The sequence below is a fragment of the Malania oleifera genome, chromosome 8, assembly GCF_029873635.1.
Source record: "Malania oleifera isolate guangnan ecotype guangnan chromosome 8, ASM2987363v1, whole genome shotgun sequence".
In the NCBI taxonomy this organism is placed as follows: Eukaryota; Viridiplantae; Streptophyta; class Magnoliopsida; order Santalales; family Ximeniaceae; genus Malania; species Malania oleifera.
The window spans coordinates 70,127,350-70,143,494 of NC_080424.1; positions in this window are offsets into that span (position 1 = coordinate 70,127,350).

Consider the following 16,145-nt stretch of genomic DNA (forward strand, 5'->3'; position numbering starts at 1 on the left):
AAAAGAGTGAAAATTCCAAAACCCAAGATTCAATAGCCTTCAATGCCTTAAAAGACAACTCAAGTAGTGAAGAAGAAATGGATGAAGATGAAGTAGAATTCATATCTAAAAATTTAGCAAGAATACTAAGAAGAAGAAACAAGTTCAAAAGAAGAAATAAAAAATCTGAATCAGATGAATCCAAAGAAGTTAGCTAGAAATCAAAGAATAAAACTCCTACGTGCTACAATTGCAATAAAGTTGGACGTATAAAACCAGAATGTCCACTACTACTAAAGAAAGAGCCTAAAAAGAAAAAGAAAAAAAAAAGGCCATGAAAGCCACTACATGGGACATACTTAGTACAAGTAGTTCCGAAAATGAATCAAGTAACTAAGAGGTTGCTTATACATGCTTTATGGCTTGGGACAATGAGGAAAGTTGCTCATATAAATCTTCAAATAATTCTTGTTATGATGAATCCGATGATGAGAGCATGCCATCATATGAAAAACTTCAAAATGATTTATTCAAAGTTCATAAGAAGCTGATTAAAGTAACTAAACAAAACACTTCATTGAAAAATATGAATGAAGGTATAATGAAAGAGATAGAAACCCTTAAGGTTGCTGAAAGAGGAAAGGATTCTAGAATCAAGAAAATCAAAAGTAAGAATGAATCTATGACAAAAGAATTAGAATCCAAAAATCTTGCTAAAAAGGAAAAAGACTTGAAAATCAAAGAATTAGAAAACAAGAATGAAAGAATGATAGAAGACCTTCGATCCTCATCCTCTATGGTAAATGAGAAAGATATGTACATTTCTGAATTAGATGATAGAATCAGAAAATTATCTCTAGAGTTAGAGGAATCATTAAAGAAAGTTGACAACAAGAAAGAGATGGAGATAAACGATCTCAAGAGTCAAATCAAAGATAAAGATAAGATCATTTATAACTTCACTAAAGGAAAAGAAAATCTTGATAAGATTATTGGCTCACAAAGAATGTCATTGAACAAAGAAGGCATTGGTTTCAATGGAGTTAAAAATAAAAGGAAAAAGAATTTGTATATGGGATATTTCTCAAAAGAATCCAAAGACTATGCTACCACATCTAGTAATACCTACACGAATACACTATGCTATAAATGTAAGAAAAATGGGCATATCAAGTTTGAATATCCATTTAAGAGAAAGGTGTGAAGAATAAACAGGCGTTTTCAATAAAAGAAACATCCCTTGAAAAATCAAAAGGAACCAAGAAGATATGGATACCAAAAATGAAATAATTACTTCATACAAAAGTAAAATAGAGGGTAGAAGGATACATAAAAGATGGATGTCTAAATGAAATAAAGAGAAACTCTAAAAGCTTGTAACATAAGTGTTGTTAAAAGAGAGGTATACATCAATAAGAAGAGAAACTTGGACCATTATACAATAAGGGAAATAAGTTAGAAAGGTTCAAAACAAGGAAATACGGAAATTTCAGAAGTTGAAGAACTTTGGTCAACTGAGCTGATAACTTCAGGCACCTACATGTACCTCAGGTGCCTGAGCTCCAGACCTCAAGTGATCGAACCGCTACTTCCTATTCAATTTTAGCCCATAAAATTCTTCAAGTGCCTGCACTTATTCTTTAGACGCCTGAAGTCGCGGAGTCCTTATATTTTAAATGCACGAAACCCTATTTTTTCTAAACTCTAGGCTCCTGAACAAAGTTCTATCACTCACCCTAAGTTCCAAACACCAAACCTCCTTCAATATCCGTAGCTAAAACCTTAGATTTCAAGCTTCTTAATTCAATCATACACACTCTAGGGTTTGAAAGAAACCATCTACTGCTCCAAGAAACCTCCACAATGCCTCCAATGAAGCAAACAACAAATCGTGGCTTATCTTCTAGTAGAGATGATCTTAATATCGATCGATGGCTGGTATCCTCTCATGCAAAGCATGTTTACCAAACCCGTCTTCAGTCCATAGATCCTATATTTGGTAAGGCTGTTCATGTCTAATTCTTCAACATAGAATTTCCTGATATTCTGCCATTATTCCAAACCATAGGATGGAGAAACTTTATTGTATACCAAGCTAAAGGATTGTTTCCAAATCTTATCAAGATATTTTATGCTAACATGGTGCAAGGAGAAAATAGCTTATCAACTGAAGTTAAGGGTAGGAAAATAATCCTAACTCCTTAATCGTTGGCTCCCATTCTTCACATTACTCTAGGAGAGTTTGAATGCCCTGCATTTGCCCAATCTTGGATACTTCAATAAAAGTTTACACCAGAAGAGTTTTTACCACTAATTATTGAGAATGAACCCATCTACTTTGTACATCCGCCACTCTACAAGCAGTTAAACTTGAGAGCCCAAATCCTTCAAGTGATCATCACAAATAACATTTTGCCACAAGCTGGATCATATGATCGTCTCCCGTATATCGACTGTTTTGTGTTGTGGTGTCAATTAAAATGGAAGAAGCTTGATTTGGTTAGTCTTATTATGAAACGGATATGGGCAAAGATTGTTGTAAAACGAGTCACTCTTCCATATGGGGGAGCTCTTAATATGATCTTTGAAAATCAGAATATCACATCTTCATCAGACTTTTTCATAAAAAGGACCAAATATGAGCTCTTTACCTCAACCACTCTCAAACGGATGGGATATGAAAAACAAAATCAGTAGTGGTTCTTAAAAGGAGGTAGACAAAGAAAAGCAGCTGTTGCACCTCCTCTTTCACCTCAAACTGGGCTACAAGATTCGGCAACCGAAGCTCCTTCTTGGTTCATGCCATTCTATAATGAATTCACATCTTTTAGCCAAGATATGTGAAATGGTCTTAAATCTCTGCAGGACAACTACTCTTCTTTAGATCAACGTCTCACATGAATTGAATAGGCAAGAGCTAGTTCCTCACATGGTGATCTTATGGACACTAGCTCCATACCTCATAGTGATGACTCATCAGAAGAAGCATCTGAAGAAGATAAAGAAGGAGAAGAACAAGAAGAAGTGGATATTGGTAATGAGGAAACTGAAGATGATGGTGATGATAAGAAAAAAGGTGAAGGAGAAGAAGAAGGCTCATAGCAATCCAAAGGAAAAGGAATTGCTGAAGATAGTGACACTAACTTTGATACATAGACTTTTGATGGTGTTTTTGCTACTTTGTATGCTACACATGCTCAAATTCTAAATGTATTTTGTTTTTGTTTTTTTTGTTGATGTAAAAAGGGGGAGTATGTGTGAGCAAAGTCTATGAGTCTTTACATATATTTGTTTCTAAGTTTTAATCTCTGAACCTATGAAATGTTTTGTTATAAGTTTGATGTACTATAAGTTCTAATGTTAATGTTAAATCTAAAACTTTGAACCTTCTAAACTTATGACTTAAAAGAAATTATTGAGTATGCTGATTGACAGAGGGAGTGTTATGATTGTGTATAATCAATTTTCTATTAATCAATTGATATCATGCATTATATTTTAAAATTTGAAGGACATGATGATTGACATTTCTTAGCTTTTAAGACGTAAACTTAAAAACAACTCTTTTTATGATGCATTGTACTGCCATAAGTCACATCTTAGTGATGTGTTTTTTAGTTGTACTACTTATAGTTCTCTAGATGCATATCTATATGGTTCTTTGCTCTTTGTATTAAAATTGTGTACCCTTTTTGTAAGATGTCAAAGAGGGAGAGATGGTTTAGAGAGAGCAAAAATATGAATTGAATATTTGAGCTGATTGGAATATTGAGTTGAATTGAATATGCACAAAATTGAATGTTGAAAACATTATTTGTTGACTATATAAAATGCTGAACTGAATATATGAAATGGTTTAGAGAAATACTATGCTGAATGTTGAAATTGAATATATGAAAATTGACTATATAAATAAACTATGCAAATGCAAATATTGGGAAATATTACTTGACTCTATGCTTATTGTAAGGGGGAGCGTTCTACAAGCTTTGAAAGATCACTAACAAGCTTAAAGGTGTATATTGTGTCATGAAGTGATCAAACCAAGAAGCAATAAGACATCTGAATATGAAATGAACCTAAAGCTTCAAGATAATCATGAAGTTTCAAAGAACAAGAAATGTTCATATTGTTAGGAAATCTTCATCTAAGTACTTCAAAGTTAAAAATGTCATTGTGAATGAAATGAAGCTCATTAGGGGATAAAATGGACTTAGAGACTTTATTTTAATACCCCTGAAAATGTTTTTCAAATGTAATAAAGCAAAGAAAGCAAATATCTTTGAAAAAGAAAGAAGGAAAGTGATTTTGTACTATCCGGGTAATTGAGGTTAAAAGCTCAGGCAACCGAAGATTTTTATTGAAGAAAATCAAACAGGCAGTGTATCTTCAGGCCCTTGACCCTATATCTTCGGGCTCCTCAACCCACTTCAAGCTACTGAGGTTGCACCTCAGGCGACCGAAGTACGGCAATAGGAAAATTTTTCAAACTTCTCTTTTTCAAATTTAATTGACTTGCACCCTAATATTTTTGGAAACTTTGGGGGCACTCCAAGTGAACTTGAGGAGCACGAAAGAAAGTGTTTTTGAAGCGTATATATACATGGTTTATGAGAATCAAAATACGCCAAACATTGAAAAAATTCTTCCAAGATCTCTTTCACTCAAAGCTTTTTGCTATTTATTTTAAAGCTCTGAATTGTTGCGAAATTTCTGAGAAATCTCTGAACTTTTACAACTTCTCTTAAGTATCTGATTTAATTTCTTGATCCTCATCAAAGAGAAGTAAATCGGTGATATTTATATTGAGCTTCTTACTTCATTCATTTGATATTTTGAATTTGAAATATATTAGTTTCTAAAGTGTACTAATCAGCTCTTTGTGTGAGCATTATTTGTACGCATCTATTTGAATTATTTCTTGTAGATTGATGATTCCAAGGGTTGTTTGGATCATTGGCTAAGCAAGGAGATATTTCTTAGAGAGGCGGGCTCTAGCCTATCTAAGGAGTGACTGGACGAGGAAATATCATTTGGAGAAGGCGGACTCTAGCCTTAACCATGGAGTGTTGTAAAGGTATTGTTCCGCCCGTTAAAGGAAAAGGTTTAGTAATCCTTTGGTGGTTTGCCAAATGCGAGGACGTAAGCTGGGTATAAGCCGAACCTCGTAAAAATCCCCGTCTCACTCTCTCTTTTCCTTACTCTTAATTTTCAGTACTTATTTCAATTGTGTGGATGGATTAAATTTGGAAATCAAACAAACTTAAGGTTTAATTTTGATTTGGGATTACGGAAACCGAGAGGGAGTATGTTGTTTAAACCATACTTTGCGGAAACCATACGAGAGTACATTACTTGGTTAAACATCCCAAAGATAAATTAACTTAAGAGTTTATTTGAATTTTGAAGTTTGGAAAGAGTAATTGGATTTTATATTGAACATCATATTGAAGAAGCAATTTCTTATATACCAAGCTTTGTTCAAACTCACATTCACCATAGGGCTGAACAGAATACAAAAGTTGAAAGTTACATTTACTATAAATATATTGTGATTGAATGATATAAAGCTTAAGATTAAGTGAGCTGTGTTTATACTTCATAAAGTACTGAATTTTGAATGTTCTATTAATCTAGTAGTGCTGCAGTGAACTTATATTTGGCAAACAAATTGGTTGTTGGTTTGAGCATTGTGATTGATTGGCTTGACTGGTTTAATTGTTTGTGTGGTTGAATATTGAATGTTTTATTAGAGGTATTGTTGATTGTTTAGAAGAAACCAAGTTCTTTTTTGATTGACAAAATAGATATACAAGTCAAAGAATTGGTTAAATATTAAAAGAAGTTAAGGACATTTTAATTCACCCCCCCCCCTCTCTTGGGAAGTTATTCCTAATTTCAATTGGTATTTGAACCAGGTTATAGCAAATCTTAACTAGTAGCTATTAAAAGATCGTAATGGCTAACTTAGGCGTAGCTCCCTTTGGAGAGGGACAATCTTCAACTAGGCCTCCAATCTTTTGTGGACACAACTATACTTCTTGGAAAAAGTGAATGCAAATATATCTCCAAACTATGGATTGGAAAGTATGGGAGGTTGTTATGGAAGGTGACCAAATTCCCACTAAGATAGTTGATGGAAAACTAGAGAAAATTGATATGACAGACTTAGAGTATAAGATGCTGCAAGTAAATTCTAGTGCCATGAATGCTCTATATTGTGCTTTAGATGCCAGCGAATTTAATAGAATAATGGGCTGCAAATCGGCTAAGAAGATATGGGACAAATCAGAAGTAACATATGAAGACACTATAGATGTTAGGGATAATAGGATCGATATGCTTACAAGTGAATCGAGTGCATTTAAAATGAACCTGGATGAATCCATAACTAATATGTTTACTAGGTTTACTCACATAATCAATTCCCTAAATGCACTAGGAAAAAACTTACACTACTTATGAGATGATAAGGAAAATTCTTAGAGAGCTGCCACGTAAATGGGAACCAAAAGCCACTGCTATAATGGAAGAAAGAAATCTAAAAAACACTTCTTTAGATGAGCTTATAGGTTCCTTACTCACAAATGAAATGGTAATGAATGAAAAGAGTGGAAAAATGAAAACCCAAGATTCAATAGCCTTCAAAGCCTTAAAAGATAACTCAAGTAGTGAAGAAGAAATGGATGAAGATGAAGTAGCCTTCATATCTAAAAAGTTAGCAAGAATACTAAGAAGAAGAAGCAAATTCAAAAGAAGAAATCAAAAATTTGAATAAGATGAATCAGAAGAAGAAGTTAGCAAGAAATCAAAGAATAAAACTCCTATGTGCTACAATTGCAATAAAGTTGGACATATAAAACCAGAATGTCCACTACTACTAAAGAAAGATCCTAAGAAGAAAAAGATAAAGGCCATAAAAGCCATTGCTTGGGATATGATGAGTACAAGTAGTTCAGAAAATGAATCAAGTGACCAAGAGGTTGCTTGTACATGCTTTATGGCTTGGGACAATGAGGAAAGTTCCTCATCTAAATCTTCAAATAACTCTTGTTGTGATGAATCCGATGATAAGAGCATGCCATCATATTAAGAACTTCAAAATGATTTTTTCAAAGTTCATAAGATGTTGATTAAAGTAACTAAACAAAACATTTCTTTGAAAAATATGAATGAAGGTATAATGAAAGAGATAGAAACCCTTAAGGTAGCTAAAAGAGAAAAGGATTCTAGAATCAATAAAATTGAAAGTAAGAATGAATCTATGACAAAAGGATTAGAATCCAAAAATCTTCCTGAAAAGGAAAAAAACTTGAAAATCAAAGAATTAGAAAGCAAGAATGAAAGAATGATAGAAGACCTTCGATCCTTATCCTCTACGGTATATGAGAAAGATATGTACATTTCTGAATTAGAGGATAGAATCAAAAAATTATCTCTAGAGTTAGAGAAATCATTAAAGAAAGTTGACAACAAGAAAGAGATGGAGATAAACAATCTCAAGAGTCAAATCAAAGATAAAGATAAGATCATTTATAACTTCACTAAAGGAAAAGAAAATCTTGATAAGATGATTGGCTTACAAAAAATGTCATTGAACAAAGAAGGCATTGGTTTCAATGGAGTTAAAAATAAAAGGAAAAAGAATCTGTGTATAGGATATTTCTCAAAAGAATCCAAAGACTATGCTACCACATCTAGTAATACCTACACGAATACACTATGCTATAAATGTAAGAAAAATAGGCATATGAAGTTTGAATGTCCATTTAAGAGAAAGGGTGCGAAGACTAAACAGGTGTGGACAATAAAAGAAACATCCCTTGACAAATCAAAAGGAACCAAGAAGATATGGGTACCAAAAATGAAATAATTACTTCATACAAAAACAAAATAGTGAGTAGAAGGATACATAAAGGATGGATGTCTAAATGAAACAAAAAGAAACTCTAAAAGCTTATAACATAAGTTCTGTTAAATGATAGGTATACATCAATAAAAACAGATACTTGAACCATAATACAATAAGGGAAATAAGCCAGAAAGGTTCAAAACAAGGTAATAAGGAAATTTCAGAAGTTGAAGAACTTTGGTTGAGTGAGCTGATAACTTCCGGCTCCTACATGTACCTAAGGCGCTTGAGCTCCAGACCTCAGGAGACCAAACCGCTACTGCCTGTTGAATTTTAGCCCATAAAATTTTTCAAGCGCCTGCACTTATTCTTTAGGTGCCTGAAGTCGCGGAATCCTTATATTTTAAAAGCGCGAAACCCTATTTTTTTCTAAACTCTAGGCTCTTGAACCAAGTTCTATCACTCACCTGAAGTTCCAAACACCAAACCTCCTTCAATCTCCAGCACTGAAAACCTTAGATTTCAAGCTTCTCAGTTGAATCATACGCACCCTGGGGTTTGAAAGAAACCATCCGCTACTCCAAGAAACCTCCACAATGCCTCGAATGAAGCAAATAACAAATCGTGGTTCATCTACTGGTAGAGATGATCCTAATATCGATCGATGGCTGGTATCCTCTCATGCAAAGCATGTTTATTGAACCCGTATTTAGTCCATAGATCCTATATTTGGTAAGGTTCTTCATGTCTAATTCTTCAACATAGAATTTCCTGATATTCTGCCATTATTCCAAACCATAGGATGGAAAAACTTTATTGTATACCAAGCTAAAAGATTGTTTCCAAATCTTGTCAAGATATTTTATGCTAACATGGTGCAAGGAGAAAATAGCTTATCAATTGAAGTTAAGGGTAGGAAAATAATCCTAACTCCTCAATCGATGGCTCCCATTCTTCACATTACTCTAGGAGAGTTTGAATGCCCTGCATTTGCCCAATCTTGTATACTTCAACAAGAGTTTACACCAAAAGAGTTTTTGCCACTAATTATGGATTATGAACCCATCTATTTTGGGCCTCCGCCACTCTACAAACAGCTAAATTTGAGAGCCCAAATCCTTCAAAAGATCATCACAAATAACATTTTTCCATAAGCTGGATCATATGATCATCTCCCGTATATCGACTGTTTTGTGTTGTGGCGTCTATTAAAAGGGAAGAAGTTTGATTTGGCTAGTCTTATTATGAAATGGATGTGGGCAAAGATGGATGCAAAACGAGTCACTCTTCCATATGGGGGAGCTTTTAATATGATCTTTGCAAATCAGAATATCACATCTTCATCCAACTTTTTCATAAAAAGGACCACATATGAACTCTTTACCTCAACCACTCTCAAATAGATGCAATATGAAAAACGAAATTAGGAGTGGTTCTTAAAAGTAGGTAGACAATGAATTTCACCTCAGACTCAGCCACAAGATTCTGTAATCGAAGCTCCTTCTTGGTTCATGCCATTCTATAATGAATTCACATCTTTTAGCCAAGATATGCGAAATGGTCTTAAATCTCTACAGGACAACTACTCTTCTTTAGATCAACGTCTCACATGAATTGAACAGGCAAGAGCTAGTTCCTCACATGGTGATCCTATGGACACTAGCTCCATACCTCATAGTGATGACTCCTCGAAAGAAGCATCTAAAGAAGATAAGGAAGGAGTTTTTGCTACTTTGTATGCTACAGATGCTCAAATTCTGAATGTATTTTTTTTTTTTTTTTGTTGATGTTAAAAGGGGGAGTATGTGTGAGCAAAGTCTATGAGTTTTTACATGTATTTGTTTCTAGCTTTGAATCTCTGAACCTATGAAATGTTTTTTTATAAGTTTGATGTACTATAAGTTCTAATGTTAATGTTAAATCTGAAACTTTGAACCTTTTGAACTTATGACTTAAAAGAAATTATTGAGTATGCTGATTGACAGAGGGAGTGTTATGATTAATCACTTGTGTATAATCATTTTTCTATTAATCAATTGATATCATGCATTATATTTTAAAATTGGAAGGATATGATGATTGACATTTCTTAGCTTTTAAAACGTAAACTTAAAAATAGCTCTGTTGATTAAGGTTTAATCCTAAGAGGGGGGGTGAATTGGATATAAAAAAAATTAAGCCACTTAGTTTCCTTTTACACACTTCTTATCAATTTACCAACTACTTCTTTTTGCTCAATTATGTATGAGTGTGGCAATCCTATCTATGCATGCAATATACTCAATTTAAAATAACGCAAAAAATAAAGAGTAAAAGAAAGAGAGAAAACAAACGCGATTTTACGAGGTTCAGCCGACTTGGCCTACGTCCTCGCCTTGAGCAACCACTCACGGATTCACTAAAAACCCTACTCCTTAAAGTGGGATAGAACTTCCCTTACAAATCGTTGCTTACAAGAGGTACAGCTCCCTCCTTATCCGCTGCTCACAAGAGGTACAACGTCCTCCTCACACTCGGTTCACAACCCGAACCATGTTTACAATGAAATCTGAAAATAACACTCAAAACAATGCTTCTAACAAAAGCTTGTGAGTACAATTCAATTTCCTAACACATTAACATATGATATAACTTGAAGCTCAAGAATGTATGAAAAACGATACAATTGTTTGATGTATGATATGTGTCAACACACAAATTCGTATTTAATCAAAACTCCCAAGTAAAAATATATTTGAAATACCTTGGAGTTAACTAGGGTTCTTAGTTTACTTTGTAAAAATGCACAAGTATATTTGAAGTGAACTAGTTAACAAAATCTTTGTCTTGAATGCAAACTCAATCAAAATCACAAAACTTCTTTCAAAGTTCAATCTTCCCACCAAACTAGGTTTTTCAATAAAAAGGCCCTATGAACAGAATATATATATATATATATATATATATATATATATATATATATATATATGTTTATATACTCTTGAATCCAATAATCAATGAACCAAGTTAACAAGACTTTCTCATAAAATGATTTTTACAAAAATCCACTTTTATATGTGTATGCACACTCAAGATCTAAAACTCTTTCTAAAGATACTCAATGAAACACAAGATGTGATGAGAGGTTCTTGAGAAATAAAAACTTGAAAGATCAAACCTCACTAGATGATTGAAGTCCAGTAGAGTAAACAAGTTCCCTTTGAAAATCTGACTTGATTTGCCCAAGCTTGAAGATTTTAGATTGATGTATAGGCAATCGTATAACACTTTTTAATGATCTTGCAACAAGGTGTGTTCTTCTCTTTCTTGTGTGTCTAACTTGTGTTCTAGGGTTTAGATATTCATAATATATAGTGTATTACCCTTAGAATTAATCTTAGTCGTTGGATCAATAAGATACTTCGCATGTCTTTTTAATAAAGAACTGATTTTTAGGCTTTCCCGCAAGTTCAGGCAACCGAACTCGACTTCAGGCTCCTAAAGTGTCAACTTCATGTGCTTGAGGTTCCAAGGTCAGGCGACCGAGGTACCTCTACCAGGTTCTGTCTTTCCCGTTTAATTTTTCAGGCCACTGAACTTAATCTTCTGGCAACTGAAGAAATTCTTCAAGCTACTGAGGTTTGAGTTCAGGCGACCGAAGTCTCAATTTTCTCAAATTTTCATTTCTAATTAAAAATCTGCTTGGCTCCTTTTCTTGGGTCTTTCATAAAACATATTTTTCATGATTTTGAAAACATTTCAAGGTCCATGAGAGTTTCCTAATGATGTATATGAAATGCATGAATCCTAAAACCATTCTAAGTTATAATGAGCCTCAAATTAAATAATATGAAAATGTAAGTATATGAGTTCTAAATACCCTTTCCCAAGATATTCTTGAACTTTGCCGCTTGCATATTGATTCTCGTACTCTTTGAGTTCCTTGGATCTTGCCAAGATTTGTTAACTTTCCATGCATGTTTAGTGTAAGTCCTATTCATAAACTCAATGCACAGATCAAATATCAAGTGATTTGTCATTATCAAAACAAGATTGGACTCGTAGAGTCAAGAAGCTCTTTTTATGATGCATTGTACTACTATAGGTCACATCTTAGTGATGTGTTTTTGAGTTGTACTACTTATGGTTCTCTAGATGCATATCTATATGGTACTTTGCTCTTTGTATTAAAATTGTGTACCCTTTTTGTATGATGTCAGAGGGGGAGAGATGGTTTAAGGAGAGCAAAAATATGAATTGAATATTTGAGCTGATTAGAATATTGAGCTGAATTGAATATGCACAAAATTGAATGTTGAAAACATTATTTGTTGACTATAAGAAATGCTAAACTGAATATATGAAATGGTTTAAAGAAATACTATGATGAATGTTGAAATTGAATATATGAAAATTGACTATATAAATAAACTATGCAAATGCAAATATTGGGAAATATTACTTGACTCTATGCTTATTGTAGGGGGGAGCATTCTACAAGTTTTTATAAATTTTTGCTCCATATATGTCATCATCAAAAAGAGGGAGATTGTTAGCCTAACAAGGCTTTCACATCTTATTTTGATGATAACAAATGAAGAAAAGGTTAATGATATTATGTGTTCAAGTAATGATGTTTTCAGGAATTTGAAAAAGTCAAACTCAACAAAGCTTCGAAAGATCACCAACAAGCTTAAAGGTGTATATTGTGTCATGAAGTGATCAAACCAGGAAGCACAAAGACATCTAAAGATGAAATGAACCTAAAGCTTCAAGATATTCATGAAGTTTCAAAGAACAAGAAATGTTCATATAGTTAGGAAATCTTCATGTAAGCACTTTAAAGTTAAAAATGTCATTGTGAATGAATGAAACTCATTAGGGGATAAAGATGGACTTAGAGACTTTATTTTTATACCCTAGAAAATGTTTTTCAAAAGTAAGAAAGCAAAGAAAACAAATATCTTTGAAAAAGAAAGAAGGAAAGTGATTTTGTACAGTTCAGGCGACTAATGTTAAAACCTCAGGCAACCAAAGATTTTTTCTGAAGAAAATCAAATAGGTAGTGCATCTTTAGGCACCCGACCCTGTGTCTTTAGGCTTCTGAACCCACTTCATGCTACTAAGGTTGCGTCTCAGGCAATCGAAGAACGGCAACGGGCATATTTTTCAAACTTCTATTTTTCAAATTTAATTGTCTTGCGCCCTAATATTTTTGGAAACTTTGAGGGTACTCCAAGTAAACTTGGGAAGCAAAAAAAAAAAGTGTTTTTGAAGCCTATATATACATAGTTTATGAGAATCAAAATACACCAAGCATTGAAAAAATTCTTTCAAGATCTTTTTCACTCAAAGCTCCTTGCTATTTGTTTTAAAGTTTTGAAATGCTGTGAAATTTCTGAGAAATATCTGAACTTTTACAACTTCTACGAAGTATCTAATTTAAATTCTTGATCCTCATCAAAGTGAAGTAAATCGGTGATATTTATATTGGGATTCTTACTTCATTCTTTTGCTATTTTGAATTTAAAGTATATTAGTTTGTAACATGTAGTAATCAGCTCTTTGTGTGAGCATTATTTGTACGCATCTATTTGAATTATTTCTTGTAGATTGACGATTCCAAGGGTTGTTTGGATCGTTGGTTAAGCAAGGGTATATTTCTTAGAGAGGCGGGCTCTAGCCTATGTAAGGAGTGACCAGACGAGGGGATATCATTTGGAGAAGGCGGGCTCTAGCCTTAATCAAGAAGTGTTCTAAAGGTATTGTTCCACCCGTTAAAGGAACAGGTTTTGTAATCCTTTGGTGGTTTGCCAAAGGCGAGGATGTAAGCTGGGTATAAGCCGAACCTCGCAAAAATCCCCGTCTCACTCTCTCTTTTCCTTACTCTTAATTTTCAGTACTTAATTCAATTGTGTGGATGGTTTAAATTTGGAAATCAAACAAACTTAAGGTTTAATTTTGATTTGGGATTGCGTAAATCGAGAGGGAGTACGTTGTTTAAACCATACTTTGCGGAAACCATACGAGAGTACATTACTTGGTTAAACATCCCAAATATAAATTAACTTAAGAGTTTATTTGAATTCTGAAGTTTGGAAAGGGTAATTGGATTTTATATTGAACATCATATTGAAGAAGCAATTTCTTATATACTGAGCTTTAGTCAAACTCACATTCACCACAGGGCTAAACAGAATACAAAAGCTGAAAGTTAAATATACTACAAATATATTGTGATTGAATGATACAAAGCTTGAGATTGAATGAGCTGTGTTTATATTTCAGAAAGTACTGAATCTTGAATCTTCTATTAATCTAATAGTGCTACTGGTTTGAGCATTGTGATTGATTGGCTTGACCAGTTTAATTATTTGTGTGGTTGAATATTGAATGTTTTATTAGAGGTATTGTTGATTGTTTAAAAGAAATCAAGTTCTTCTTTGATTGACAAATTAGATATACAAGTCAAAGAATTGGTTAAATATTAAAAGAAGTTAAGGACTTTAAAATGAAATAAAAAGAAATTTTTAAAAGCCAATTCACTCCCCCTCTTAGGAAGCTATTCCTAATTTCAATTGGTATCAGAACCAGGTTATAGAAAATCTTAACTAGTAGATATAAAAAGATTGTAATGGCTAACTTAGCCATAGCTCCCTTTGGAGAGGGACAATCGTCAACTAGGCCTCCATTCTTTTATGGACACAACTATACTTTCTGGAAAAAGAGAATGCAAATATATCTCCAAACTATGGATTGGAAAGCATAGGAGGTTGTTATGGAAGGTGACCAAATTCCCACTAAGATAGTTGATGGAAAACAAGAGAAAATTGATATGACAGGCTTAGACTATAAGATAATGCATGTAAATTCTAGTGCCATGAATGCTCTATATTGTGCTTTAGATGCCAATGAATTTAATAGAATAATGGCTTGCAAATCAGCTAAGGAAATATGAGACAAATTTGAAGTAACATATGAAGACACTATAGATGTTAGGGATAATAGGATCGATATGCTTACAAGTGAATATGAAGCATTTAAAATGAACCCGGATGAATCTATAACTAATATGTTTACTAGGTTCACTCATATAATCAATTCCCTAAATGCATTAGGAAAAACCTACACTACTTATGAGATGATAAGGAAAATTCTTAGAGGGCTACCCACTAATTGGGAACCAAAAGCCACTGCTATAACGGAAGGAAGAAATCTAAAAAACACTTCCTTAGATGAGCTTATAGATTCTTTACTCACATATGAAATGGCAATGAATGAAAAGAGTGGAAAAGCCAAATCCTAAGATTGAATAGCCTTCAAAGCCTTAAAAGACAACTCAAGTAGTGAAGAAGAAATGGATGAAGATGAAGTAGCCTTCATATCTAAAAGGTTAGCAAGAATACTAAGAAGAAGAAACAAATTCAAAAGAAGAAATCAAAAATTTGAATAAGATGAATCAGAAGAAGTAGTTAGCAAGAAATCAAAGAATAAAACTCCTACGTCCTACAATTGCAATAAAGTTGGACGTATAAAACCAGAATGTCCACTACTACTAAAGAAAGAGCCTAAGAAGAAAAAGAAAAAGGCTATGAAAGCCACCACTTGGGACATGATAAGTACAAGTAGTTCGAAAAATGAATCAAGTGACTAAGAGGTTACTTATAAATGCTTTATGGATTAGGACAATGAGGAAAGTTCCTTATCTAAATCTTCAAATAATTCTTGTTGTCATGAATCCGATAATGAGAGCATGCCATCATATGAAGAACTTCAAAATGATTTATTCAAAGTTCATAAGATGCTGATTAAAGTATCTAAACATAACACTTCTTTGAAAAATATGAATGAAGGTATAATGAAAGAGATATAAACCCTTAAGGCTGCTGAAAGAGAAAAGGATTCTAGAATCAAGAAAATTGAAAGTAAGAATGAATCTATGACAAAAGAATTAGAATCCAAAAATCTTCCTGAGAAGGAAAAAGACTTAAAAATCAAAGAATTAGAAAGTAAGAATGAAAGAATGATAGAAGACCTTCGATCCTTATCCTCTACGGTATATGAGAAAAATATGTACATTTTTGAATTTGAGGATAGAATCAAAAATTTATCTTTAGAATTAGAGGAATCATTAAAAAAAGTTGACAACAAGAAAGAGATGGAGATAAACGATCTCAAGAGTCAAATCAAAGATAAAGATAAGATCATTTATAACTTCACTAAAGGAAAAGAAAATCTTGATAAGATGATTGGCTTACAAAGAATGTCATTGAACAAAGAAGGCATTGGTTTCAATGGAGTTAAAAATAAAAGGAAAAAGAATCTGTATATGGGA